Source organism: Nomascus leucogenys, chromosome X, assembly GCF_006542625.1.
Source record: "Nomascus leucogenys isolate Asia chromosome X, Asia_NLE_v1, whole genome shotgun sequence".
Classification (NCBI taxonomy): Eukaryota; Metazoa; Chordata; class Mammalia; order Primates; family Hylobatidae; genus Nomascus; species Nomascus leucogenys.
This window is the reverse complement of record NC_044406.1, coordinates 101,005,234-101,020,203: the sequence shown is the minus strand read 5'-3', so window position 1 is coordinate 101,020,203 and position 14,970 is coordinate 101,005,234. Positions and strand designations below refer to the sequence as shown.

Genomic DNA, 14,970 nt, shown 5'->3' with positions numbered 1-14,970 from the left:
GGATGAGATAGGAGGTCAGCACAAGATACAGATCATAAAGACCTTGTTAATAAAACAGGTTGCAGTACAGAACCCAGCTAAAACCCACCAAAACCAAGATGGCCATGAGAGTGACCTCTGGTCGTCCTCACTGCTACACTCCCACCAGCGCCATGACAGTTTACAAATGCCATGGCAACATCAGGAAGTAACCTTACATGGTCTAAAAAGGGGAGGCATGAATAATCCACCCCTTGTTTAGCATATCATCAATAAATAACTACAAAAATGGGCAACCAGGGCAGGGCGCAGTGGCTCATGCCTGTAATCCCAGCACTTTGGGAGTCCAAGGTGGGCGGATCACTTGAGGTCAGAGGTTCAAGACGAGCCTGGCCAACATGATCAAACCCTGTCTCTACTAAAAAATACAAAAATTAGCCAGGCATGGTGGCGGGCACCTGTAATCCCAGCTACTTGGGAGGCTGAGGCAGGGAGAATTGCTTGAACCCGGGAGGCGGAAGTTGCAGTGAGCCGAGATCGGCCGCTGCACTCCAGCCTGGGTGACAGAGCAAGACTCTGTCTCAAAAAAACAATAAATAAATAAAATAAAAAAATAAAAAAACAATCAGCAGCCCTCGGGGCTGCTCTATGAAGTAGCCATTCTTTTATTCCTTTACTTTCCTAATAACCTTGCTTTCACTTTACAGACTCGCCCTGAATTTTTTCTTGTGCAAGATCCAACCCTCTCTTGGGGACTGGATCTGGACCCCATTCCTATAGCAGGTAAGCCAGTGTTCGTCCTTCTGCTAAAGACGAAATTAAATATTAGTTAAGAATTCTAAATGAATCAGCAAAATTCTAAGTCAAATGTCAAGTTGAAACATTTCACATAGAACAATTACAGAGCAAGAGTAAACAGTATTTCATCCACAGATACTAAAACAATATTAGACTCTGGAAGAGGAAACAACATTTGAAAATCACCATTTCTGTATCAATTATTGTAAGAGCATCAGTTGCCAATATTTATTCTGGAATGCAAAAACAAGACTGAAATAAATATTAGCCAGCTATATTTTTGCAGTAGGACCAATAAATTCGGCGCAAGGACGTTAATATTTGACATGTTTTAAACATCAAAAATTTCCCCAAACACATAAAGCATGACCAAAAAAAGTTTTAAATGCAGGGATTATTTTTAAAAATATAAAGCTAACTCTTGCACTCAGCCTAGTAAGTAAAATGGAGTGATGTAAAGATCATTAAAGTTATGAGAAATACATAGGAAATGTTAATTATTATATTGAGGATAAGATCTTTTGTTAGCTCATAAATTTATCAACATATGTTAACATATTTGAAGTATAATATAAAATATTCAATAAATGTTATAGCTGCATTTAAATAATTTAATGTGACTACCCCTTACATCATGCAAGATACAATGTATTACACCAACAAATCATATTTTTCATTCCTTATGAAAGTAAAAAATAGTTCTAACCTCAAATAAGTGAAAAATAACTTGGATTAAAACTTTGGGCCAGGTGCAGTGGCTCATGCCTGTAATCCCAGCACTTTGGGAGGCCAAGGTGGGAGAATCATGAGGTCAGGAGATCGAGACCATCCTGGCTAACACGGTGAAACCCCGTCTCTACTAAAAATACAAAAAAATAGCCGGGCGTGGTGGCGGGCGCCTATAGTCTCAGCTATTCGGGAGGCTGAGGCAGGAGAATGGCGTGAACCCAGGAGGCGGAGTTTGCAGCGAGCCGAGATGGCACCACTGCACTCCAGCCTGGGCGACAGAGCGAGACTCCATCTCAAAAAAAAAACAAAAAACAAAAAACACAACTTTGCTGTTTTAATCTACATTTCAGAAAATACATTTAGTATTTATAAATTTGAACCAACGTTTTTTGCCTCTTTCACAGCACAGATTTGTTGAAATGACTATGCAAGAACACATGATCACATTAACCTTAAATTTTCATGAAACAGTAGGAGACTTATAGTAAATAAAAATAATTACCTGGGAAAAAGGAAGATAAAATGATTCTACGTAATACGTACAAAATTAATAGCAATCTTGGAGCAATGATGAGACTCCATGCTTGGTGAAGAAGCTGGTGGCCAAGTTATTATTCTATACAATAAGAATTATACATCGCATCGCAGAAACGCCTGAGATCATCTCAGTACACATTAATGACCTGTTACACCCGTCGAAGCTCCCACTTAACTTCACCTAACTGTTCAAGTTCCCTGGGAGGGAATGAAAAGGTTGTGGACCGAGAACTGCTAAGAACAGAATTACGGCCCCCTAGTGGCGAATTGTGACTATTGCAGTCAGAAAAATGTGTGCTGTGATTATAATTATGCCATTTATTCACGAAGAATTTTGCGGTTTTTTTCCCCTTTAGGGGAAGATTGAGATATTTTGCAACAAAACATTACCGCTCCGTCATTAAAAATTATCCAATCAGATATTCTTTAAAAAAAGTTTCTCCAAGACCTATCAACTGAAAATGTTTTCTGAGGTCTCTAACGTTTTAGTGTCGAATTCTAAAATTTTAATTAGTTTTGCAAAAATATGAAGTACTTTGAGTGAAGTCAAATTTTTTTCTCTTTAGGCTCACTTGCTTCTTCCCTTCCTCCTGATCACGACATTCTTTATATTAACATTTTGCATCTATCATACACGCTCCAATTTGTTTCCTCTCAGCTAATTATACGTAAATTTGAGATACATTTTATTATTAACGCTCTATCATTTCAAGTTTCTCTCTATCCTACCAAAGTATTATTTTTTAAATTTCCACAGTGACTGATTTTTTTCCCTTTGTAGGCGAGTGACTCTAGATAGAAAACATAGATGTGCCTGACCATAACCTTGCTATACATATTAATCCAAACACCATGCCATTCCATTCTACAAAAATTGTGCATAGAATATTTTTAAATTGCACATGTGCAATTCTATTACCTCTGACACTATTTATAACTGATTTATGAGGTGACATTAAGTGTGATTTTGTGATTATTCAAGACAGACTTTATCCTACTTTTCCTACAAAAATTATTGCTATTTTGTTTTCAGCCCACCCTGAGAAAAGATAACATAAAACAGTAGTTTCAATTCAAAATTATGCTTTAAAAGTCATAAAAACCCTGTGAAGATTTAATAGATAAGTCTGCTGCCTTATTTCTCCTTCAGTTGAAATAATACAGAAAAAGTAGGCATTTAAAGTGGAATGTCTATCAAAGAAATGCCCACATTACCGTGCATTAAAATGCCAGTAGTCAATCCTGAGCAGGATGAGGAAATGCAGTCATTACAAAGAGCTTAATGCACTCTTTTCAATATTCATGGATATTCATGCTCATTTAAAAAGAAGGGGGTTGTCTTCCATTCAGTATTAAAGCAGGGCCACAGAGGGACTGAATGGTACCCTTTACTGCCTACTTTGACTTTTTAAGGAATCTACCTTAATGAGTATAATTTACATATACTAAAATGTGCATATTTTAAATGTAGAGTTTGACCAGTTTTGATGAATGTTTACACCCGTGTAATTGCCACTCTGATGAAAACATAAAACAATTCCATCCTCCTGCTTCTTTGTAGTCACCACCTTCCAAGCTCCAGGCAACTACTTTTTGACTTCTATCACTGTAGGTTATTTTTGCCAGTTCAGGAAGTTTATGTAAATGGAACCATACAGTATGCTCTGCTCGTTTTCTATATCTTCCACCCTTTCTTTGTTCAAAATGATATTTTCTTCTTTCACTGAGTCTTATTTATAGACTAAAGCATACATACATATCCCCTTGCCTCATCCTCTTTATTTATTAATTTAAATTTTCTTAACTTTCCCTTCAAGTTATCGTGTATTATTTAAAACTTCAATCTTTGTCTAACACGATACTGTCCTTTAAACTCACTGTGTCACGTCAAATAGAGCAATGGAGTGGATGCTTGGAACAATGGTCAGAAGTCCAACCGAACGTGGTCAACCAAAAGAGCAATTACAACAGAAAAAAACCATAGGGGAAATCTTTTAAATACAAAATGGTGTATCGCCCATCACTTCACATTTAGCACAATGCAGATAACGAAAACAATTATATTCTAGTGTGTAAAGAGCATATATATTTCAGAAAAATATTAAAATATGTATTTGATGATGTAATTAATAGGATCTATTTTCGTATTTTATTAGGTGTTATGAAATGTATTGTTTAATGGGAAGTATATTAAATAATACATATCAGATTTATTGTTTTAATGGGAAGCATATTAAATACTAATAAAAAAATCAGATTTTATGTAGAAAGCCCCAGTTTCTGTATTCCGATTTTATGTACTGTTTTTTTATTAGTGATGTTAGTGGCCAAAATACATACCAACTGAAAGTTCCTGCTAATGTGTTATGCCACACCACTATTGCAAGAGAAGTATTCAGAGCTAATTAGAATGACAGGCAATTTTATTTCATAAAAATCCTCTGAATAAGTGTAATTTTAAAGAAGTGTCTTGCATATTAGAGATTTAGAAAAGAAACAGATGGCACACTTCAATCAACTGCTTCTTATGACATTCAACTGCAAATACCATGTACACAAAAGTTTTTTTGAGGTAAATACCTCTTCTCTGGAAAGGATAGTTTTGTTTGGCAAATCTTGATTGGACAGAATGGAAAAAAAATGAAAGAAATGGACTAGAAATTTAACTTTCCTGAGTTTGAAACTTAGTTTTTCTGAATCAATTTATTGTTAAGAGGAGTATTTGGAGAATGACTTCCTTTTTATTTATTTTGCAATACTAAAATAAAATTGAATAGCAAAAGTAAGGATGACAGAAGCTCAGACACAAAATTTTATTACTTTCATTTCAGAAGTGTGAAAAAATTAAGAACTTAGCCAAATAAATCAAGACCCTATTGCCTAAATCTAACAACAAATTTTATTTTGTTTGCCAACCCTTCTTAATCTCAAACAACTTCTCTGACATTCCCAGCAAGTACATCCATTAAAAGTTTGCAGGTTCTCAGAATAAGCAAATCTACAGAGATAAAAAGAGGATTTCTGGTTGCCTAGTGCTGGGGGTTGAAGAAGTATGAGGAGTGATTGTAAATGGGTATAGGATTACTTTGGGGGGTGATGGAAATATTCTAAATTGTGATGATGATTATACAACTCTGAGTATACTAAAAACCACTGAATTCTACACATTAAAATGGGCAAATTGGATAGTATATGAATTACAGGTCAATAAAACTGTTAAAAGTGATTCGGAGTTAAAGACATTACTTCAAATGAAAAAGCAGATCTTAAAAAGATAGATTTTTAAATGTGAGAACACAGGATCAAATTAAACCTCAATTTTAATGAAACAGTAGGGGAGTTATGAAAAAGTCCCCTTTGCAAGAGCGACTGACTGTATTGTTATAAAATCCATTGGGGGAATACATTACTTTTACATAATAAAAGTGTAAACATTTTATACATGTAAGATTCATGAAAGGCCAGATTTTTTTTTTTTTTTTTTGAGGTGGAGTCTCTTTCTGTTGCCCAGGTTGGAGTGCAGTGGCATCATCTTGGCTCGTTGCAGCCTCCGCCTCCCAGTTCCAGCGATTCTCCTGCCTCAGCCTCCTGAGTAGCTGGGATTACAGGCATGCGCCACCATGCCCAGCTAATTTTTTTATTTTTAGTAGAGATGGGGTTTCACCAAGTTGGCCAGGCTGGTCTTGAACTCCTGATCTCAAGTGATCCACCCACCTTGGCCTCCCAAAGGGCTGGGATTACAGGTGTGAGCCACCACGCCTGGCCTCAGATTTTAATTTAAAAATAATAATCCCAAAACCTGATGCTCTGCATGTGTATGAAAAATGCATTAACATTTTATAGTGATATGGAAAGGTGGAGCAGGACATTAAAAAAATTAAAGATATGACAAACGTGCCAAACAACTGAAGCACTATGAAATATTAAAAAATTGAATAAGATACATTCAAAGATCAATTTTTATCTTGACCCTCACATCAGCAAATAATCAATGCTTGTGTATAATCAGAATGATGCATACTCTCCCGTTGGGGATGACTCTTTTTCATCATTGATCTTAATGTTGTACCATAGGTCCTAGTGACTTCTTTGGTGAGGAAAATGTCAAGTCTTTAAGTATCCAATAAATGGCCAAGAAGAAGAAACTCCATACCTTCTTTATCATGGGCAAATATTGTGTTTGATATTTCATTTTAACTTCTCTACTCACAGTTGGTATTAATTAAAAGTTATCTGGGGCAATTCTGTACCTTGATTTGCAAACCTATCTCTTCCTCTCAACTGTCTTCTTGCTTAAATTGTACCAGCATATAGATTACTAGTGATTTTCCGAAAAAAAAAATAAAGAGTTTAAAAGCTAATGAATTCAGAAATGAGTAAAAAACTAGTGACAGTTTCTGGATATTCTATAGGTTTTGCTCTGAATAGTATTTGGAAACTGATTCTTAAAATACTCTTAGATAGCAGGTAGATGTGTTTGGTATGCTTTATTTTTATTTAAAAATCTAGTCATAATATTTACTAAACTTGAAATGACAAGCTTCATTGTAAAAATTAAAGAAAACAATTCAATACAAAATACACTGTCAATCTGAAGTTATATGACAGAAGAAAACATTTTAAAGTTAAAGAATACATAAAATGGATCTTTAAAATTGGATCTTACATATACTTTGCATTTAAAATGCAAGTGCCATGTTTAGATTTGAACTTGTTAAATTATGAAAATACATTACTATTATATATGAAATTAGATTAAAATAGAATCACTTATTATGCTACAAAAGTATAAAGACAGTAGTAATTTCATGGAACATGCAGTCAAAATGTTTCCTGTGTTATTATAACTGCCTTTTATTTCCCAGTAAATGTGATTCTTAAGGTGATATTTTAAAATATTTTTAATATTTTTTAAATATTGTGATTCACCTTTTATTTTCCTATTTCATTGCCAATTATTATTATTACATAGCATTTTGCATACTTTTTCCATCTTTATTTCTATTAGTAAATAGCTATCCTTCACCTCTAAAAACAACTGAGATATTTGAAAATACATTCCTGATTTATAGAAGGCGATATATGATTGATGTCTCCTGACCTGTCTTCCATTTAGTTCCTTGAAAACATTGTAAATGAAAAATGATTAAGTAAATGTTATACTGAGAGCATGTTGTTGTGCATGAGTATTTGGCATATTTTTAAACCTTAAGGCTGTTAATCAAGGTACTATGGAAAAAGAGCACATAACCTTTGTAATTAGACAGATATGGGTTTGAATCTTGGCTCAACGCCTTATTAGCTGTGTGTTTGGGCACATGACTTAACCTGTCTCTGTTTCCGTTTCCTTTTTCTTACAGTTATTGTGAGAATTACATGAGATAATATACGTACTTTGCAAAATGCACTGAGTAGGATATGGTCAGGGCTCAATATTTGTTGATTCCTTTCCCTTTCTTTTTCCTTTTCATTAGAAGTGTCCATGATTTCTTTCTTGGACTTCCTCCTATCTCCGAGATTCTGCTCTATATTTACTAGATGGAATGGTATATATAAATAACAACTTCAGTAATACTATAGTTTAAACATTACTGACATAAGTTTGAGTAAATAGAAAATTCAAACTACCTATCAAAACTTACATTCAGGATTGCTGTGGGCTATGTACTTTCTTCTCATCACCATTCCTTTGTGCACACCTCAATGAAAGTTAACTATTTAAAATGTGATTGTAACATATGTTAATGTTTCAATTTAATTTCAAATCAATACAATATATGCAAGGCACACATGCAAATGAATCATGGATAAATAATCACAGAGGTAAGCAGATTTCAATCTACAAAATGCACTTTATTTTTTACCTTTTAGATCATGCCATTGAGCTTGTTTGATTGTTCATGTTATGATTTCATCTTTCACATAGTCTGTAGTTCACAGAGACATTGTCCTTAAAAACCACATGAAGGTCACTGGTTTCCTTATAAAAATGACAGAATGGATTAAAGCTGGAATTCTGTAGCTAGTGACTCATGCTTGCATTTGTACATTTTAAGAGATGTAATTTATAGAAAGGAAGCATCCAGCCTTGAGCTCTTTCAGACTTCGGTTGCTCAAATAAATTAAGAAATAAAGGCTAACATAAATAAGAGCACATGGCCTGTCAACCGGTCAGTCGTCTAACTTAAACTTCAAAAAATACTCTTATTTGTCTTTACATGTTTCTCTCTCACTGTGAAACATACGGATATTATATAACACACACACATATATATCTTCTACCTATATGTTAGTAAGAATAAAAGTCATAATTTTGAAAGTATTCACATACTTGTATTAACTTTCTAATTTTTGAAGCCAAAAATGCAAATGTACTTACTGTTCATTTTGAATTTATTAAGCATGACATGATTCTCAAGGACAGTATGATGTAGTCAAATTTTTAAAGGCTTTCATTTAATATGCTACATAGGCTTCAAGAGGCAGTGAACCATGGCGGAAAAGAACCTGATTTCAGAGTTAGGAAATTTAAGTTCTCTCTGCAGTTTTGCCAATAATGAGCTGTATGACTTGAAGCAAATCAAGAACCCTCTCTAAGTCTTAATTGGTTCATCTTTAATAATATACAATAATTTAATAATAATAGGCAATATTAAGTCACTTACAAATGTGATCAGTATGCTTTAGTTCTACTTGCTTTATTAGAGTGCTTAGTATTTAATGTGTTATTGCTTTCATAAGGTCATCCATGCATTTAGGAATTATAAAGTACTTTGCTGGTATTCCTAAAAATAATCTCATAAAATGTATGACTTTTTGGCATTGAGAACTAACAGTCATGTGGTATTCAGACTATTAATTTTAACTGAAAGTCTATCTACAGCTCATTACTTACTTGTAACTTAAACCAAGGTATAATTCAGGTTTCTAAGGGCTTGCTGATAACAAGTAATTCATATGACTTCTAACTATGTAAGGGACCTTACATATTTCTATTGGCATCATTCAAATAATCTAATCCATTGCTAAACACACAAAAGGCACTCAACTCCTGTTTGCTGATTTACTTATTTTTATTAAGTTAAGGGAATAAAAGCAACAGGACTGAATATGAATGACTCCAGACTCATGGAGGCTTTTTTTGTTGTTAAATAAAAGTCTTATCCATCCGAAAATCTCTGTGAGTCAGTCAAAAAGAGGTTTGGCCACTGTATGTTTAGGTGATAGTGAAAATGGCACCCAAAAGAGTTGATCCAAATTTATATTTCTTCTTTGGGCTTTGGGGTAAAGAGGTTTTTGTATCACTATTTTCATCCCATGCAATCTCTTTTCTGTCTACTGTGCTCCTACGATCTTCTCTGAATTTGACAGTAACCTTTGCTGCCAAATCCTTCGTGTAGAGCTCATATATTTGATCTCCAGCTACTGACTAGACTTCAAACTAGTAAAGATCAGAATTAAGTATTGTTTCCTCTTCTGGGAAGCCCTGAAGTACTCAGTCAAATGTCTTGCCCAGAGCAGAATCTTAACAATTATTGAATGTAACAATGTCTAAAGTTGGGGAAAAACCTGAGAAAAGTTTCATTATTAATATTCCCAGGTAAATATCAATCTTAAATATTACCCAAAACTTTAAATAATGAATGGTTCATTTTTGGACTTCCATTCTTTTCTTTTCTCTCTACAACCTTCTCTTTTTTGTACAATTTTGAAATTTAGCTAAACTAATGTAGCATGGATTGTTCGAAATTCTTTGATCTCCAGGGCTGACCTATCTCCAGAGATCCAGTATCACATTTTCAGTTCTCCAGAGAACATCTGATGGTGCATGTCTCACCATTGTTTTAAACATATTCAGATTAGAGGTGACCCTCACCCCCACTAACTAGTTCCTAATTTACCTCTTCTCATACCGTGAAACATGAGTATCCTATGGCCCTTTGGAATATTGTCCTTCTGTGTCAATTCAAACCCTACTTGTCCTCAAGCTCCAATTCATTTCCTAACTATGCCAATAAAATTCCCTTAGTTGTTTCTTTTCCTTCATTTTTATGTGGTACACAATTTAGTCCTTCACTATATAATGTCTTGATTTTTGTTGCATGCCAATACAGTTTATCTTCCCAAATAAAAGATACATTTCTCAATGGTAGGAACCGTAAAATGTTTGCTAAATCCTCCCTTGACAGTTTTGTGACTCTAAGAACAAGTGTTATGTTCTCTAACATGTGTTTTTTACAATGTCAGGTATAATTTACCTTCAAAAAATATTGCTTTGCTTTTTTTTCTTTTTCTTTTCTTTCTTTCTTTCTTTCTTTTTTTTTTTGGAGATGAATCTTGCTCTGTCACCCAGGCTGGAGTGCAATGGCACGATCTCGGCTCACTGCAACCTCTGCCTCCTGGGTTCAAGCGATTCTCCTGCCTCAGCCTCCCAAGTAGCTGGGATAACAGGCACACAAAACCACGCCTGGATAATTTTTGTATTTTTAGTAAAGATGGGGTTTCGCCATGTAGGCCAGGCTGGCCTCGAACTCCTGGCCTCATGTGATCTGCCCACCTTGGCCTCCCAAAGTGCTGGAATTACAGGAGTGAGCCACCACACCTGACACAAAAAATATTTCTTAAATGATGATGATGATGTGATAGAAATCTACAAGATTACTCAGACAGATCAAGAGCAGGCTGGAGTACCACAAGTTAAGATCTGACTGAGGACAAAAGTTTGAATAATTCTTTTGAAATTATTTTATAGCAACACAAATGGTACAGCTTTAGATTCATTAAAGATAGTGATAAGGTATCTAGACATATTTTCCAGGGGAAAGTAATTGGAAATCAAAATGGAACACTGATAAAAGTCATGAACAAGCTATAAATGACTTTTCTTTTTCTTCTTCCTGCCATTTGGGATCACTCCCAAAGACTCAAAGGAGTTCTGAATACAAATAGAGGAAACTGAATACTCCTCAAAAAATAAATGTTCTAGTACAGGGGCAAAATGATCATATGAAATATAATTAAAGGCATCTAGATGAATGTTTGTCCAGAATTTGTTTTCTTTGGAACCCTTTATAAGGTAATAGCCTATATCCAATTCAGTCTAAAAATATAATAAAGGAATAAGACAATTTCTAATCATGAAGCTAAACCATAAACTCAGCATTTACATTACTGATATTCAGCAAGATATTAATGAACTTCCATTTAAAATTCTCCACTGAAAGCTAACTTTGGGATAATATTATTCAATTATTTCATCAACTTTTATACTAATTAAAATTTTCTCTTAAAAATTGTTTTTCCAATACTTGTATTTAAAGCAAACATTGCTACCTTATCCACTTGCACAGTATATTTTAAATGTTTAAATCCAGGGTATACAATGTTTAATTTTTTATCAGTGCTTCTGTATTTTAAAAATATGCCATGTGTGTGGGTAAGGTAGAAATGTTTTCTTTAAATACAAGTATTGGAAAATGATTATTTTTAAATGCAGAAGTTACCCTCTGTTATCTGGGCTCTGGCTATTACAGGAAATGTGAAAGGGATAGGGCTAATAGTCATAAAAGTAAGAGTGAAGTCATAATAAGTTGAAGCACTCTTTTGAAAAATTTGAAGCAGAACTCAATCAAGGCTTGATTTACTTTAAGGAAACTTTGTTCGGCTAAAGTGCAACCAGATAGATAGCTAGGCTTCCAATATATTCTGCAGAAAATGATTTGGGATTTTTTTTATGTTTTAATCTGTCATATTGCTCATTAGTCAGTCTATGTTTATTTAAATATTGACCACATGCAAATGAATGTCTGATTCTTTGTAGAAAACCAAGTATTTATCATGCTTTTTAAACATCTCTGAGTAATATGACTCTCTCTATATATATATACAAATATACATACACATATCTATATCTAGATCTAACTTCCTAATTGTATCATTTATTTCTGAGCATCTAAAGTTCTCCAGAACTAAATATCCACGACATGAAGAGAGGGGAAAGTACTGGAAATAGAATGAAATTTTAGGGCCGAGCATGGTGGTTCACGCTTGCAATCCCAGCACTTTGGGAGGCAGAGGCGGGATGATTGAGACCAGGAGTGCGAGACCAGCCTGGGCAACATAACAAGACCCTCATTTCTACAAAACAACAACAACAACAACAACCTGGGCGTGGTGGCACACACCTACAGTTCCAGCTACTCGAAAGGCTGAGGTGAGAGAATCACTTGAGCCCAGGAGTTCAGGGTTGCAGTGAGCTATGATCGCATGACTGCACTCCAGCCTGAGTGACAGGGTGAGACCCTTCTCAAAAAAATAAAAAGAATGAAATTTTGAATGAGAACTCATGGGTTTGTTTGAATCTGGCTGTAGAATTAATTGTGTGACTTTACATAAGTAATTTAACCTTTCTTACCCTTCGTTTTCTCATTTGTGTAATCAATGTAGTAATACTGGCCCTAAATAATTCGAAGTTATGTTGAAAATCAAATGAAGGGATATATGAGAAAAATATATACAATCTCTAAAATATCTACAAAGGAAATTTGTATTATGGTGTAAAAAGTAGATATATTAATAATAAGGATATTCTGTGACTGTATTATTAAACCCTTTCAGCTATATGTTGCCTTTGTTAGAAAATAAGATAAAAAATTAGGCAGGAGAAAACAGGAAAGAGAATATAAGAATTGCTCTTAGGCTGAAAATGTCTACAATAGGAAACGAAGAAAATTTTAAAAATACATGATAGAAAATATAAAAAGAGTTAAAAGGGAATGGAAAGTAGATATTGGGATGAATCTCAAAAAAACATATCTGCATTAGTGAATCTGTAGTAAGATCAAGAAATTTGGAGTTCTCTACATGTTATTTGTAATCTCTCTTTCTGAAGCCCTTAGAGCTATAGGAATTAAAAGAATGAAAACTTTTGAACTAGAAAACACAAGTATCTCCAATGTTCTTTACTATGGGTAAAAGAATTACCTATGTTCAAAGGTTGACAATATGAATAACTGGAATTGTTTACATTTATGAATTGCTTACATGTCAAAATGCCTTTTGCCAAAGCATTTTGATCCATTTAACCTTTACTTCTTTTTCAATTTCTATATATTTATTAAACATTTTAATACTGAAAACTGTTTTACACCCATCTCTCTTCTCCCCAAAAGTAAAATATCTATTATGGTATGATTCACCATTCAAGATGTCTAGAAATCTTCTAGAAACCCTATTGAGAAAAAAACAATGATAATTATCTTCAGTAACATTTCTATATCCTAAGGAAGTTCTTTTTTTATATATTAGATTAACTATAAGATATGGCTTAATCGTTTCTGAAAATGCAGGACAGTGTTATCTGTCCTATCACATACTTAAGTAACTTCTTTTGTGTAGTTTGTAGCTGCACAGTTTAATTTATTATAAATCACCTAAAATGAATGTTTACTTTATTATTAATAGCCAAAGATAAATTTACTTTAAATAACAAAAGACAAAAAGAAGAGATGTTTTCAATCACTCAGAAATCTTTAAGACATGAATCATTTCAAATGTAGGGCACTGGAGTGAATGGAAAATGACAAGTTAGAGACCCAAAGTGAATACTGACTTGAGATTTTATAAGAATTACTTAAGTAGCTGAAGAGTCATAACCATTAATCTTCTGGGGCATAAAATCAGCTACCTGAGTATTATTATTTGAAGTGGATTTTCAGAACTAGAAACTGTTGATATTTTCTTAAAATTGTAGCATTTGAAATGATCTCAGTAACCAACCAGTCTGATTTTCTCTTTTCACGGAGGAGGACATAGGGGCTTATAAAAGACTAGAACTTAGGTCATTTAACTCCAAATTTGCACTATAAATACCTTTCCCACAGTGCTTGTGTCTTTTTGTATATTAATTATTCAGCAAATATATATTGAGAGAAGCCACAATATGTAATGATATATGCAAACGGTAGCTGGGGAGTATAAACATGAATAAATTATAATCTTTGTTCCATGTGAATTTATAATCCAGTAGGAAAGATAAGACTCAAATTTAAAAGTGACGTGATGCATGTAAAACCTTTAACACCAGGCCTGCCTCTAAAGTATAAGTTAAAAACCAAATAACAAAAAAAAAAAATGCAATAGAAGCCGGGTGCGGTGGCATGCACCTGTAGTCCCAGCTACTCAGGAGGCTGAGGCAGTGGGTTCGCTTGAGCCCAGGAGTTCAAGGTCAGCTTTGGCAACATAGCAAGACTCCGTATCTAAGGAAAAAACAATGTAATACAATGTGCTAAGTGCCATGTAAGAGGTGCAAACAATTATGTCTATTTTCTTAAAATTTAAAATGGAAATTCTGGTGTTCTTACGTATGTGAGTGTAACCTAAATGACTTTTTAAAATATGGCCAGTAGTCTTTTTACACTGCACACACAAAATTGTAACACATTTGCATTCTAAGCATTGCTTCTTGGCTTTATAGTCTGCATGACATTCTTCTTCCTCACCCCCTCCAATCAAACCGTACATCTTTCTCTGAATTAAGCATGAGGATTTGTCTGCAGTCATTTCCTAATGTTCCCTGTTAGCTGAAGCTCATCACTTCATAACCCACTTTTGAGTCCCTGGGCTTCATTCTGATATTCAGCAGCTACTTTGGTAGCTGACAACTTTTAGCCTTATCTATGCTCTGCCCAGGAGTTGGGCAGCATTATTTGGTGCCATTGTAAAGAGAGTGGGAGATGTGCAGAGTTCAAACATGAGATAGGGAGTTGTCTGAGGTGAGCTTTCAAGTACTAACCCTAAGAGTTTATAATCACAATGGAATTTAAAAGGTGGCACATTTGAACAACATTTTTCAGAAATAATTCTGAAGCTGTATTAATGGACTGAAATGGGGAATAATTAAGAAAAGTTATCCACGAATGAATCCAA

The 14,970-nt window shown here is 34.2% G+C and overlaps 1 protein-coding gene across 3 annotated transcripts in view; it reads right to left on the bottom strand.

Annotated features, from left to right (window-relative positions):
- The window catches only part of HTR2C (5-hydroxytryptamine receptor 2C), a 326,375-nt gene that overhangs the window by 302,842 nt on the left and 8,563 nt on the right, over positions 1–14,970 (bottom strand). The window lies entirely within an intron of this gene.